Source organism: Eleutherodactylus coqui, chromosome 8 (genome assembly GCF_035609145.1).
Source record: "Eleutherodactylus coqui strain aEleCoq1 chromosome 8, aEleCoq1.hap1, whole genome shotgun sequence".
NCBI lineage: Eukaryota > Metazoa > Chordata > Amphibia > Anura > Eleutherodactylidae > Eleutherodactylus > Eleutherodactylus coqui.
The window spans coordinates 116,166,533-116,179,393 of record NC_089844.1 but is presented as its reverse complement, the minus strand read 5'-3'; the positions used below and the strand labels follow the sequence as shown (position 1 = coordinate 116,179,393).

At 42.2% G+C, this 12,861-nt stretch overlaps 1 protein-coding gene across 2 annotated transcripts in view; it reads right to left on the bottom strand.

Moving 5' to 3' along the window:
* The window catches only part of GPRC5B (G protein-coupled receptor class C group 5 member B), a 65,951-nt gene extending 53,905 nt beyond the window's left edge, over window positions 1-12,046 (bottom strand). For both annotated transcript variants that reach the window (XM_066576253.1, XM_066576254.1), the window contains exon 1: window positions 11,799-12,046. The gene's annotated coding sequence lies outside the window, so the exon portion shown is untranslated. The remainder of the gene's footprint in view (window positions 1-11,798) is intronic.
* Window positions 12,047-12,861: the final 815 nt, after the last annotated feature.

Below are 12,861 nucleotides of genomic sequence, written 5' to 3'. Positions count from 1 at the left end.
GCCTTAAGTTCTGTTCAGAAATATGAAAGTCTTAAAGGAGCACTAATCCTAAAAGTGTATGGCAACAGTAAAGGGGAGATCATCTTGTCCCAAATGTTTTTCATTCTGCTAGATGTTCTACGCATGTCCCTGAAACAGAGAATCTTGTGGAAATCCTGCAGATTTTCTGTTGCTAATCTCAGCGTTTTTGGCAAGAGGGTGGAGCTTTGCTGGGGTCAAGGCTTAATGACCAGTTTGTCCCGCTACAGACAGGGTGGAGGGCGGGTGGTGGTGGGGATTCCTACTATAGTCAGTTGTCTTTCAGCAGGATACTGGGGAGGAGGGACAGGGCTGAACTCCTGGGACAAATGTTCAAGATTTCTTTATACATTAGAATGAGCAGATATTAATTTACATTGTTGCATCACACAAAGCAGAAATCATTAAAAAAAATGCTCCCATGTTTAGATATTACTGTTATGCATTTGTTATGGTGCTCCCTACTGGTCTTTCCCTTTCACCAACAACCACCTAATGTGTCTCCACTGCCATTGATCACATATGCTCAGTAGCTCAGACCACCTGGATCCTCGTGGGCGGGGAAGTGATTTTTGCTACTGTACAGACCAGCCAATAAGAATCCTTGCACTAAAAGTGACTTCTCACCATTACTGGACACATTAGCTGGATTTTCAAAAGTGGTTTCAGTATCTTTTTCTCTTGGCCATAGTTGAGATCGGTTTCAAAGTCCATAGCTTGCTTTGGAGGACCTGTCTCATTCGCAAGTCAGCCCATTGATTTGAATAAAACTGTATAATGGTACATTTTACCTGTATTGGTGTTGCATGGAAGCTGAACAGATACTGCCAGGCTTCCCCACAGATTACAGCTGATAGTTGGAAGGCCCAGCAGGGAACACTTTGTCATCATTGTCAACATACCCTTCTAACAAGCAGGGATGGCTCAGTGAGGAGAACTCATTGAATATAAAGTAGTCCACACCAATTTTTTTTGAACCAGAATCACCTAACAGTTCTACGTGTCATAGTAAAGATGTTCTGTGTATAAAAATATGGAATGTCCAATCTTGACCCCGTTCATAAATGAGGACTTGCTGCAGCTTAGCTGATGTTGCCGGGAGAAGCAGGCGGAAGCACATGTCCCATGCAGAGGCCACTACAGGTGAAATGTAGTATTACAGAGCACACAATCATAGGGAGCCCTACATGCCCTCCATGATAATAGGGCATATGGACAGGGGGGTCCTAATGAGTCGATTTTTCACAGTTTAATTCCCTATTAAAACCTTCTTTATTAACCCCCTCCAAAAAAATACATAAACTGAACCTTTATTATTACTAAGCACTTTCTATTTAAAGTGAAAGTGATTTTTCATGTTTTGATCTCTTTCATAGCTGCTGCCATTATAAGCTCTGGGGATTGATTATTCATTATCCACTTAAATGCTGCATTTTTATTACATTTACTCCTACTTGGATCAATATTGACTGGGCATAAAGCAGTGAGTTTCCTATTACACACAATCCCTTCTCCTAAGCTTTATTATGGCAAGTTGACCTATTGGAGAGGATCCCCTTCCACAGTGGCTATAAAGTATTGAAAAAAACGCAACCCACTATGGGAAAACTGTCTATTGCTTTCAATTTTCAAATTATATAACTCTACTTAACTATTATCAGGTCTGGTCATAAGTTAGGCTATGCCCTGTCTGGTACCTTCTATTGGTGCTCCAGCTTATGATTTGCTGGCATACAGGGTACAATAAATGGACCATTGTGAAAATACAGCATAGTGTCTAAGTAGCAGTCAGTAGATGTACCGCACAAGTAATAGCACTATATAGTGCTCAAATAATGTCATCGAACAGTGACAAATAACAGCTGTATACAGAAAGTAATCCATTATTAGTGCTATACAACATGCAAATAATACTGCTATACAATTAACTAAGCAGTCCCACAAACTTTTTATCCATTGTCCCATCGCAAATGTACATTGGGGAAATAGTAGTGCTGCATATCAGTTTCTCTATGCATTCCTATGGAATGCTGAATCTGAGTCTCAAAGGTTTATAGAGAAGTAATTTTCAAGTTGTCACAATAGAACCTGCATACTGGAGAGTCAAAGAGGTAATGTGTCAAAGTGGGGCAATGGAGATCCAGTCGGGAGCTTATAAATCAAGACTAAAGTCACCTGTAACTATATCATTGACACTACTTGTTCTCTCTACATTCCAATTCTATCCATTCAGTCGTTTCCAACTCTTGGATACTCGGTAGGCCGTTCTCTCCATGCTTCTCTATTCTTTATGGCTGATTTCAATTCCTTGATGTCCATTCCCGTGTCCTCCTTGATGATGTCCAGCCAACGTGTGTTTTGTCTTCCCTGTTTCCATTTACCACTGACCACTCCAAGAAGCATCTCTCTTTCCAGTGAATTCGCCCTCATCACATGTCCAAAGTAAGTCAGTCTCAGTTTCATGATCTCGCCTTCCAGAGACATCTCTGTGTTCATACGGCCCAGGACCGCTTTGATGTTGCCCGTAGCTGTCCAGGGGATTCGTAGAAGTTTGCGACAACACCACAGCTCTAAAGCATCAATCTCTCTACATTTGCAACAGACAAAGGATACAAATATTTGTGGCAGGGTCTCTGTAATATTAACATTTGTGGTAATCATAAACCTGGGTGTCACACCATTTATGGCGCCTCCATCAGCGGGAATGGCTAATGTAGTCTGTGCAACCACAAAGTTTGCACACCCTAATGTTTCCCAAATTGCCAGCAACAATGGATAACTCATACCTTGTAGTGAAGTATTAACTCTTTGCAATCTAATTTTGGATTCAGGGTTTCCTAGGGGTTTTTCTCTTTCTGTCATTATACTATGGTGCCATCTGCTGGCTAGAGCCAGTACTGCGGTGTGGGACATGCTGGAGAGGCCTCCTGACAACAAAGCAGCCAGTAATATGCAGAAAGAATATCCTGCCGTACGTCTTCAGACTTCGAAGCTGTACAGCCTTCAATCAGAATGTCTTCAGACGTCAGACAGTGGATTGGAAAGGGTTAAAAGCATTCTGTATCACTAACCACATCTTGATCCAACAAATGTGGGTTATTCACTTAGACCAGATTTTACACACTGGTCTATGTAAGAGCAGTGCCCGGAGTAGTAAGTATGATAGGCTGTGCATAGCTCCACCCGTAAAGCTCGGCCACCTCTTTTTTAAAATTAAAGTGGGGCACGGCGTACATGGCTAAAAAGTTGCAAGGGTTTATTTATCGCAGCCTTGACATGCAGATTATAGCAAGAACCTACTTCAGCATCTAGGTGTCACCAGATGAAACAAATGTATTAAGAAGCTTCTGCCTCTTAGGCGCTCGCAGCGGGGTTCTGCCTTTACTTACAGCAGCTTGTGAATTGCTAGTCTTAGTAAATAACCCCACAGTTTTGGTGCATGCACCAAAACTGCGACTTTTGGACCCAAGAATTCTAGTGTCCTGGCCGGGATAAATAAGCTCCCATATGTCCTGTCTCAGCCTCCACCTTCCATTGCTATTATCCATTGTTTAGTCAGATACAAAATCTCAGACGATCTCTGCATAAAGCATATTATTCTATCCCTCAGTATTTCAATAGCTTATTGTCTCGGTAATCCCTACTGAAGTGAAGAACTACATGCGTGAAATAAAAGTTTCACCATGATTGTAACAGAGTGGAGGTTTCACTACATCACCCCCTGCAATGGGTACAGCAACACGGAGCGAAGACACTTTCATCTCCACTAGAAGAATTAGTTTTTCGTTGCAAGTAATCATAATTAGAAAATACGGCATGCGGCAGATGTCCGATATACATTACATGCCTGATTGTAATGTTTTGTAATGACGGTTGTTTAACAATTGGGTGGCCACAGTGTTCTCATGTCTATGGGTAATTGTTCTTTTAGCTTAGCATTGCTAACGATTGCAGCTCTGGTTTCCTTCATTGAATGAAAACCATCTGTGACCCCTGAACTTAAGGATTCAATTAACTTTGCTGGTCTTATTTATCCAGCACATGGTATATCTGGTAGTGGTCAGTGAGAATAGACTGGACTTGTTTAAAGGGCTTGTCCCTTCAAGACAGTCCCTAAATATATTCTCTACTAGAGCATATGGATGGCACAGAGTGGACTATTGCTCTGCTTAGGACTTCCCTCCGAGTCCAAATGGCCATCATGCAATACTACATTTTAATGCAGGGTAACTTAGCAACCAGCTTTAACATCCCAAGCAAAATGAGATGTTTGCCAGGGATCTTAGGGTCTAGATGAGGCTGCTTGCAGGGGGTTCTGTTTTCCTGCTCAAAAGGGAGTTCCATGACCCAATGGGTTATGATGGAACTGAACAGTGCGGCACAGACTCATTGACTATAATGGGATCCGTTTGGTTTCCGCTCAGCTGCCCGGCATTTTACTGGAAGAGAAAGCACTGAATGCAGCTCTATTTCTTCCGGTATTTTGTGCCGGATCTACAACAGAACCTCCAAACGAAGGTTCCAGCGTAGATGAGAACCCGGCTTTAAGCTGCTCTAAGATTAAAGGGGATGTTTTTGATGACTCAACCCCTTGACAGGGGTATTTCCATCCTATGTCATGGCATATTTCTAGGGTATACAGAATCAGAATGTTACTGTATGTTCCATGGAGGCCCAATTTTTGGGACTTGAGGTTACATTGGCTTTTTTTCCCAAGGTGCAGCTGTGCAGGGAGCTACAAGACAGCTGAATTCAAGTGCATAGCACCAACAGCAGCTCCCCTCTGGTAGGCATAGTCTTGTATTACATGCAGGGCAAATGATTTGAATACCTGGCAAGTAATATTGCATTTCCTCTACACCGGTCCATGTGCTGCCCAATATTAATGGACCCTGCACAATGCTTGTGCTATTCTTGTCTATGAAAACACAGAATAGAACATGCCACAATTTCTTTCTCACGGCTCATTGGTCATACACATAAGATAATAATTGGCTGCAATGCATCTGTACGTACATAGGATTAAAACAGCAACAACAGAGGTTAAAGTGACCCTTCACTCATGGATAAAGCAAGATGACCGCATAGCTTCTCGGACTACCAGATTCACACTGTGCATGGTAGTGCATTGGTAGTCTAAGACACTAGACGCTGCTGTGATTGGCCAGCACTACTCATGTGAAGAACGTTGGCCAATCACAGTAGTGTGTAGTGTCTTAGACTACCGATGCACTACCATACATAGTAAGCATCAGGTCATCAAAAAAGCGGTGCAGCCATCTTGGTTGTAGTGTCACTCTAAGGTCACTTTAAACTGGTCAGTCAAGGACTCACTTAAAAAAACCTAATTCCCTGTGGCTTACACAAATTGGCAAATGATCAGTCCAATTTGACTGATTGCACCATACATTTCAGCTGAAATTTTCCAACCTAGCTAATTGCATTTATGGCAGAGACAAGTCTATCGTTGGCCATCACAAACAATTCTTCATGTTTATCTATCAAATAATGGCTATCCAAAATTGCCAAAATCTGCCTTTTTGGCCAATTTTTATCTTATGTGCACTGGTAACTTTATAAAGTCTTTATTCGACCCTTTGAGAAGGTGGAGGGGGTCAACCTGAGTTGGGCCCATTTTTTTTTACTACCCTTATTGCAACTGTCCCAAGAAATTCAGGAGTGATGAGGTTAAAGTGCGGCCACGCATTAATCAGCAAGAACTTTGATTTTGTACAATGGGACATTTTTCTTCCAACTACATGGTGACAGATTAGGTGACCTGCAGAAAATCTTTCTTGTCCTAGTCTATAATGTATATAATATGGCTTTATTAAAAGGATATTGGCTGCAAAATAGGATTCCTGAGTGGTTCATTAACGTAAATCGGATTAGACTGAACCGATCAATAGACATATTTTTTCTCAGTTTGGGGGAGGGTGAATTCATCACTATAAAGATGCAGAGAGCATTGTGAGAAGAGGCTCATGCAGTCCATATAGCCCTATCACAGGGCACAATGGATTAGTCTGCTTGACTGCTGCCCTGCTGAGTACAGGGGTCACTCATCCTATAAAATCTATGATCCCAGTGGCATTATGCAGAATAGAAAGGTCTGGGAGGGATGAGGGGGGAGATATCAGTCCTTATGCTGAATACTAAGCAGTCTTTGTTATTCATCATTTTGGGAGCAGATGTCTGCGACATGAAGCTGCATCATTCACAGTTAACACACCTCTCTGGAGGGATTCGGGATGCGGAGTGCCGACATCGCTGATGTATTTGTTGCTGGCCCTGCTAATTTATTTCTTGATGAAACACTGTAAATATCACCCACTGTGACACAGATTGCGCTTTGTGACACTTTGCCACTTGTTACATAAAGGGCGCAGACAACTCCATGCTCAGAGTGTATTAGGGATAGTTCTATCCATGGCGGCTATATTAATGCAGTCTTTGACTTCTACCTTGTACACATTTTCTGTGGTGTCAGTTCCAAAATTAAAAGGGGTTTTTCAACTGTAAAATATTTTTTAAAAAGTGTCTGCAAATGCGTTAAAACAATAAAAGAGTCACTGCTCATCTGTTTGCTCCCCCGGTAATCCAGCGCTGCAGCTGCCTTGGTCATTACGGTATTGGTTTAAAACTGCTACCGTCTGAGAGCTGCAGGAAATCAAAGGCTGCTGCGGTCACGTGCGGTTTTTCTGACATTACCGCACAGATATGGGAGCCATGATGCCAGGAGAATGGCGTCAGACCGCGGTGGTCTCTGATTGGCTGCAACAGTCAGGTGGTAAACAAAGACTGGCAGGACAAGAGGAGCTGTAGTGTTGAATTGGCAGGGGAACAAACAGGTGAGAATTGCTGATTTTATTGTTTCAAAGCCCCCTGCACACTAGTGTAAGCATATTTTTGCGCACATGAGTGTAGCGTTTTTGCGGAATGAACTTTTTTGCATCAACCTATTTTACTGTACTTTTTGCACCCACAAGTTATGTTCATTTCAGATTGAAATGGCTGATCGGTCTGATGAGTTCCAGATGTGTTCTTTTTTTCTGTGCAATTATGCAGCATTTTACGCATCTCCTAACGTATTGCATGCTCATTCGCACATCCCTATTGACTTCTATGGAAACTTTTGGTGCACAAATGCGCAGGAAAATAGAGCATGCTCGGTTTTTTTTGCGCAACTGAAATATGCAGGAAAAAGGCACACGTGAACGAATCCATTGAAATCAATAGGTTCTATTCTCTGTGTATTATGTGCGCCAATGCATGGGAAAATACGTTCGCGTGAAGGGGGGCTAACACATTTGCAGCCATTAAAGAAAAAAAAAACAGTCCACAGTTGAAAACACTTTCAAGCATCCAGATGTAGAAGAACTGAATTTGTGCAGAAGCATTGAGTCTTTATTGGCCAATGGATCAACCATAGCATTAAAACCACCGCCATGAACTCTGCAGCAATTTACGAAAAAATACCAGAGAGATTTTGTGTTTTACAAATATCCCATTTCTTACACCTCAAATTAAAGCCCCTTTTACATAGTACAATTAGCGTGCAACTCGCTCATTAGATCGAGTGGTTGGCACAATAATTGGGCCATGTGAATGCATGTAGTGAAAGAATCTGATCTTTCATGCAGAAGTAAAAAGCTTCATTAGTCTGCCGCTGCGTTATTCCGTGTAAACAAGCTGCCGTTGGTCTATGAATGACGGTCTGTTTACTGTGAATGGAGGCGATCGGACCGGAACGATCTCCAGCCGTCTCCATTCACTGAGCGATGATCCTCCTATAAAAGCACAGGAACAATCATCGCTCGGACGTCTGTTATGCACTGAAGTGTCTGACAGTCGTCTGTGTAGAAGGGGTTTAAGATATCTCCTGTTACTTCTCCAACTACCTTCGGACAGATCTGCTTACTATTCCCTCTACTATGGGGTACAATGTCCTTATTGTACTCAACTTTTAACCAACCTTCCCCGGAAGAAAATCTCTGAAGGCCCTTTTAGACTGAACGATAATTGTTCAGATTCTCACTGGATCACAATGTAAAGGACTGCACGATATGAACAATAATTCATTTGCTGTTTGGATCGTGCAGGCATTGAAATCAAATCACGATCGACCTGCGTAAACAGACTTTCATTTAGGAAGTTAATGTGTTGGAAGCAGGATAAATGGCAAGTGTAAGGATCTGAGTGACCTTGACAAGAGCAAAATTGTGATAGAGTCAGAACATCTCCAAAACAGCGGGTGTTATGGGGTGTTCCGGGTATGCAGTTATTAGTACCTACCAAAAATGGTCCAAGGAAGGAGAACTGCTGAACCAAAAATGGTGTCATGGGTATCCAAGCCTCATTGATATGCTTGGGGAACAAAGGTTAGCATATCTTGTCCTATCCTACAGAAGAGCTAATGTGGCCCAAACTGCTAAAAAAGTAACTGCTGGCTATGATAGAAATTTGTCAGAACACACAGAGCATTGCAGCTTACTGCATATGGGACTGAGTGGTGGCCGAACAGTTATGCTGACCACTTTCTTCTGGCGAATGTACTTACAATGGGAACATAAGCTTCAGAAGCAGACCATGGAGCAGTGTTAGGAGGCAATCTGATGTGATTAATCATATTTTCTGTTACATCATGTGGACGGCTGGGTGTGCGTTGCCTACCTGGTAAAGAGATGGCACCAGGATGCACCACGTGCTGGTGGAGACCATATGATGTCTGGGCGATGTTCTACTGGGAAACCTTAGGTCCTGGCATTTATGGGGATTTTCTTTAACATGTATCACTTACCTAAACATTGTATAGACTAAGTACCCCCCTTCATGGCAGCGGTATTCCCAAATGGCAGTGGCCGCTTCCCCCAATGCAAAAATTGTTCAAGAACGGTTTGAGGACCATGACAAAGATGAAGGTAATAACTTGGCCTCCATATTTTTCAAATCTCAATCCCATCAAGCATCTGTGGGATGTACAGCAAAAACAAGTCTAAGGCCGCACCTCACAATTTACAGGACTGAAAGAATCTACAGCTAATGTCTTGGTGCCAGATACCACAGGACACCTTCAAAGGTCTTGTGGACTCCAAGTCTAAACAGGTTAGAGTTGTTTCGGCAGGGGTTGTACGTAATATTATCCAAGTGGTTTTAAAGTTATGACTTATTGGTGTATAGTAACAGCAATTTCATACAGATTCCATATCACAGCAATTATCACATTTTCATGGTCCAAAGCAACTCGAACTTCATGTTGATTAGATGGATTTCTGCCAGACCTCAGGGATCCCGCCTATGCTAAACACATAGAGAATTATGACAAAGGCCCTAGCAGCCATCTAATATGATTAACTCATTAAGTTTGTTTTAGCATTTTAGGAGGCCAGGGGTAACTTAATCTCCTCTTGACCCCTTTTTAGCCGTCTGCTCTGGAACCATTTAACCTCTACCACATGTCAGGGGAAGGCACACAAGGGGCAAGTGTATTAATCTTGAACACATCAGTGTCCTGTAATTGTAATCTGACATGTAAATGGTGTCCTTCCTATTCCGTATCCTGTGGAGAGCTGCAGCCAGAATGAACCAGCTGGGTCTATGGTTGTTGCAAAGTTGTTTGCAATGCAGTACTGGGAGCTGCAGTTAATCTACAGGGAAAAATATATCTTTTGGATGTCCGCATACAAATAAGAAGGAGTCAGGCCTAAATAAGCAATAATAGGACCCTCGCTCCAAACTGAAGGGAATAAAGAAGTGGCACCTCCTCTATTACAGTCACACTATGTATAACTGACTAACCATGTAATGACTGCCGCTATCAATACAGCTGCTATATAATACCAACACTTATAGCAATTGTCACTCATCAACGTCAAACTCTACAAACTTTTCATTAATACACGACTACATTTCCCAATTGCATTGTACAGAGCTGTAATAGGTCACTTGTAAGGGTTTCCTAGACCTCCATATGTCTGCAGTTTCATACACACACATACAGATGTATTTTCTGTCTGATCCTATATTATGGAGTCATTTTCCTTAAATGGGTTGTTCAGTTGTATTTTCAGGATAGGCCAGCAAGGATAGTAGATTGGCTGGGGTGTGCTACCTGGGACTCCCACCCATCAGCTGTTTGCTGGGACAGTGCACTCATGCTGTGAGGAAGCAGACAGCTCCATTGCCACTGTAGTGGCCAGGCTTGGTATTACAGTTAAAGTTCCCTTTCATTCGAAAGTGAACTCTGCCTGTAATACCAAGCCTGGCCACTATAGTGGGAACAGAGCTATCTGCTTCCTATTGAAATCAGCTCAGCGCAATAGCCCAGAAAACAGCAGATTAACAAGGCTCCACTATATCAGACCCCTGCCGGTCTACTATTGATGGACCATCCTGTAAATAGGTCATCAATAGTTTGCAACTGGACAAGCCCTTTAATAATCTGTAATATGTTATACATGGAGCATGCTTTGGCAGCATACAGAATTGAGAGTGCATGGGGACACTTTGTGCCCCCATACAACATCTGGCACATACCTCTTGTGTGTGTATGAGGTCTTAGGCTCGGTTCCCATACAAACATGAAGCAACCACAGTGTGTGAACATGGCCTGAGATGCCCATATATGTAACAATATATGGAAAACTATGAACTACTCTTCTTTTTTCAATCAGGATAGTGTAAAATCAACCGAATGTCTCATAAACCAACCAGTAGTTGTAATGATGCGATTGATCTGTATTTACACACTAAATCGTCTACCAAGAACCCACCACCCCTGTATTCAATGGGCCTCACAGCTCCCCACTAATGCCATGATTCACGAGCAATCCCATTGTAAAACATGTCCAATCGCTTGCCCCAGCAATTCAAAGCATTTCAGATGATAGTATCAGACTTTCTCTTTTGCATCGTGAATGCAGCGATTATCGTTAGTGACCGCATTACATTATTATGTCTGTAGTCAGCATTACAGAGAGATTATTGGTTCTGAATGGCCATCACAGAGTCATTTGTATCCTTTCTCGGGGTAGTTCCTTGCACTGCGCACTATGCAGAGTAAATCCCTGGCTTAGTAATGAGTGCTGATGTGCAGCCTAACATCCTCATGGAACATACCTCATACCACAGATCTTTTCCTCACTATATAATGGCATTTGTACCCTTTTTCTCTCCTTACACATACCCTAAGAATAACCACCAACCACTGCTGCATACAGATCCTTGTCCAGCCACAAGCATTTACATTCAGTCCGTATCTCTCATTCCCAACTCTATTTGTTAAGACTAGCGGCTTATTTTCATCTCTGAGCATATGGAAGATGGCTTAACCCTTTAAAACCTTGGCAGATGCCTTCAATGACAGATGTAGCAGAGCTGAAACTGACATTTAACTCTTGCATTGTTTGTGTATTGCTTACTATTAAGTTAAGGCAATGCAGTCTTATGTCAAGCTATCCATAACATACTGTATTGGGATATCATGGTGAGATGAACCAAGTGACTAATACACACACACACACATACACACATATACACATAAATCAATCAGAATGTATTAATCAACTATATTCATGCAGTTCTATACGGTTTGGGAAGAAGGAGATAATAAAACATGCATCCCTATATGTATACTTGCAGATGATATTTATTAGCTAATGCCTGTTATACAGTATTGGGAATGATACTTTATGTGATACATTGTTGCAGGTATTTGTAAACATCGCACAGTTGTCACTGCTCCATAGACAGATCTACATGAGTGTGCAGAGGTAACTTACAGTTAGGTATAGTATGATGTGCAGGCAGCTCCAAGTCTCAGTCACATCTCTGCATTATTAGCTGGGACCCCAATGCACTGATCCCCCACAATCTGGGGTTACAATCCTTTAGGCTGATGTTGCAGAAGATCCTTCTTGTCCTGTATGAAATAAACCCACATGGGCAGCCTGTGCCCCCTCCAGACCCTCTTTTGCTGGTAAGCCCAGTACTGAGAGCCGTGTATAGACCCTCACTAAATGCTGACACCTCTCCAGTTTACTGCAGTACCAGAGCTGCTGCTGCTCATGGCCCCGCCCCCCGACCATAACCCCGCCCCCAGTGTGATGTAGTCACCTTCATGCCCATGTGAAGCAGCAGAGGCTTTTGTTTGTTGTTGCCAGTGCTGCATGGTAGATTCATTCCTCTCTGGGCACAACACATTCTCAGCTTAGTGTAGTATACACAGGGTATTATTTGCAATGAGGGATTTTAGAATGAATTCTCATTCATTACTATGCATTATTTATTATACAGTCTATGTGGTCTATATAGTTGGCAGAGCTGAATAGGAAAGATCATTACAAATCCTACATGGACCTGCTTCAAATTTTTAGTAAATTGTTATTATGGTGGACAGTTCTTTGTAATCATCACATGTGGATATTGCATTTCACAGTGAGGCAGACTGAACATCCATACTGTGCAAAAGAATGTGTTTTGTAATTAAGTGCTTCTGTTATTGGTAAACAGTATGAAATGATTGTACTATGCAGTTGGGGTTAGGTCTTATTCACATCTTGTAGAGATGATACCTTTTAATATCTATTTAACTGAAAGGTATCACATCTACAAGATTACTTGCTTTCTCTTACGGAGAACAATCACACTTTACTGGCTAACACCGTACCAAACTTTTTCTGTGTTACCTAAGAGGTGCAAAAAACATCCTCTCCCTGCTCATCGCCAGGAGAATCTGTGGAGTACATGCCTGGCTGTTCATTAGTAAAGGAGAACAGTGCACAAAGAATATTCGGAGTGTGTTAGGCTGGTCTCACATGGATGGGTCACATTCCGCATACAGGA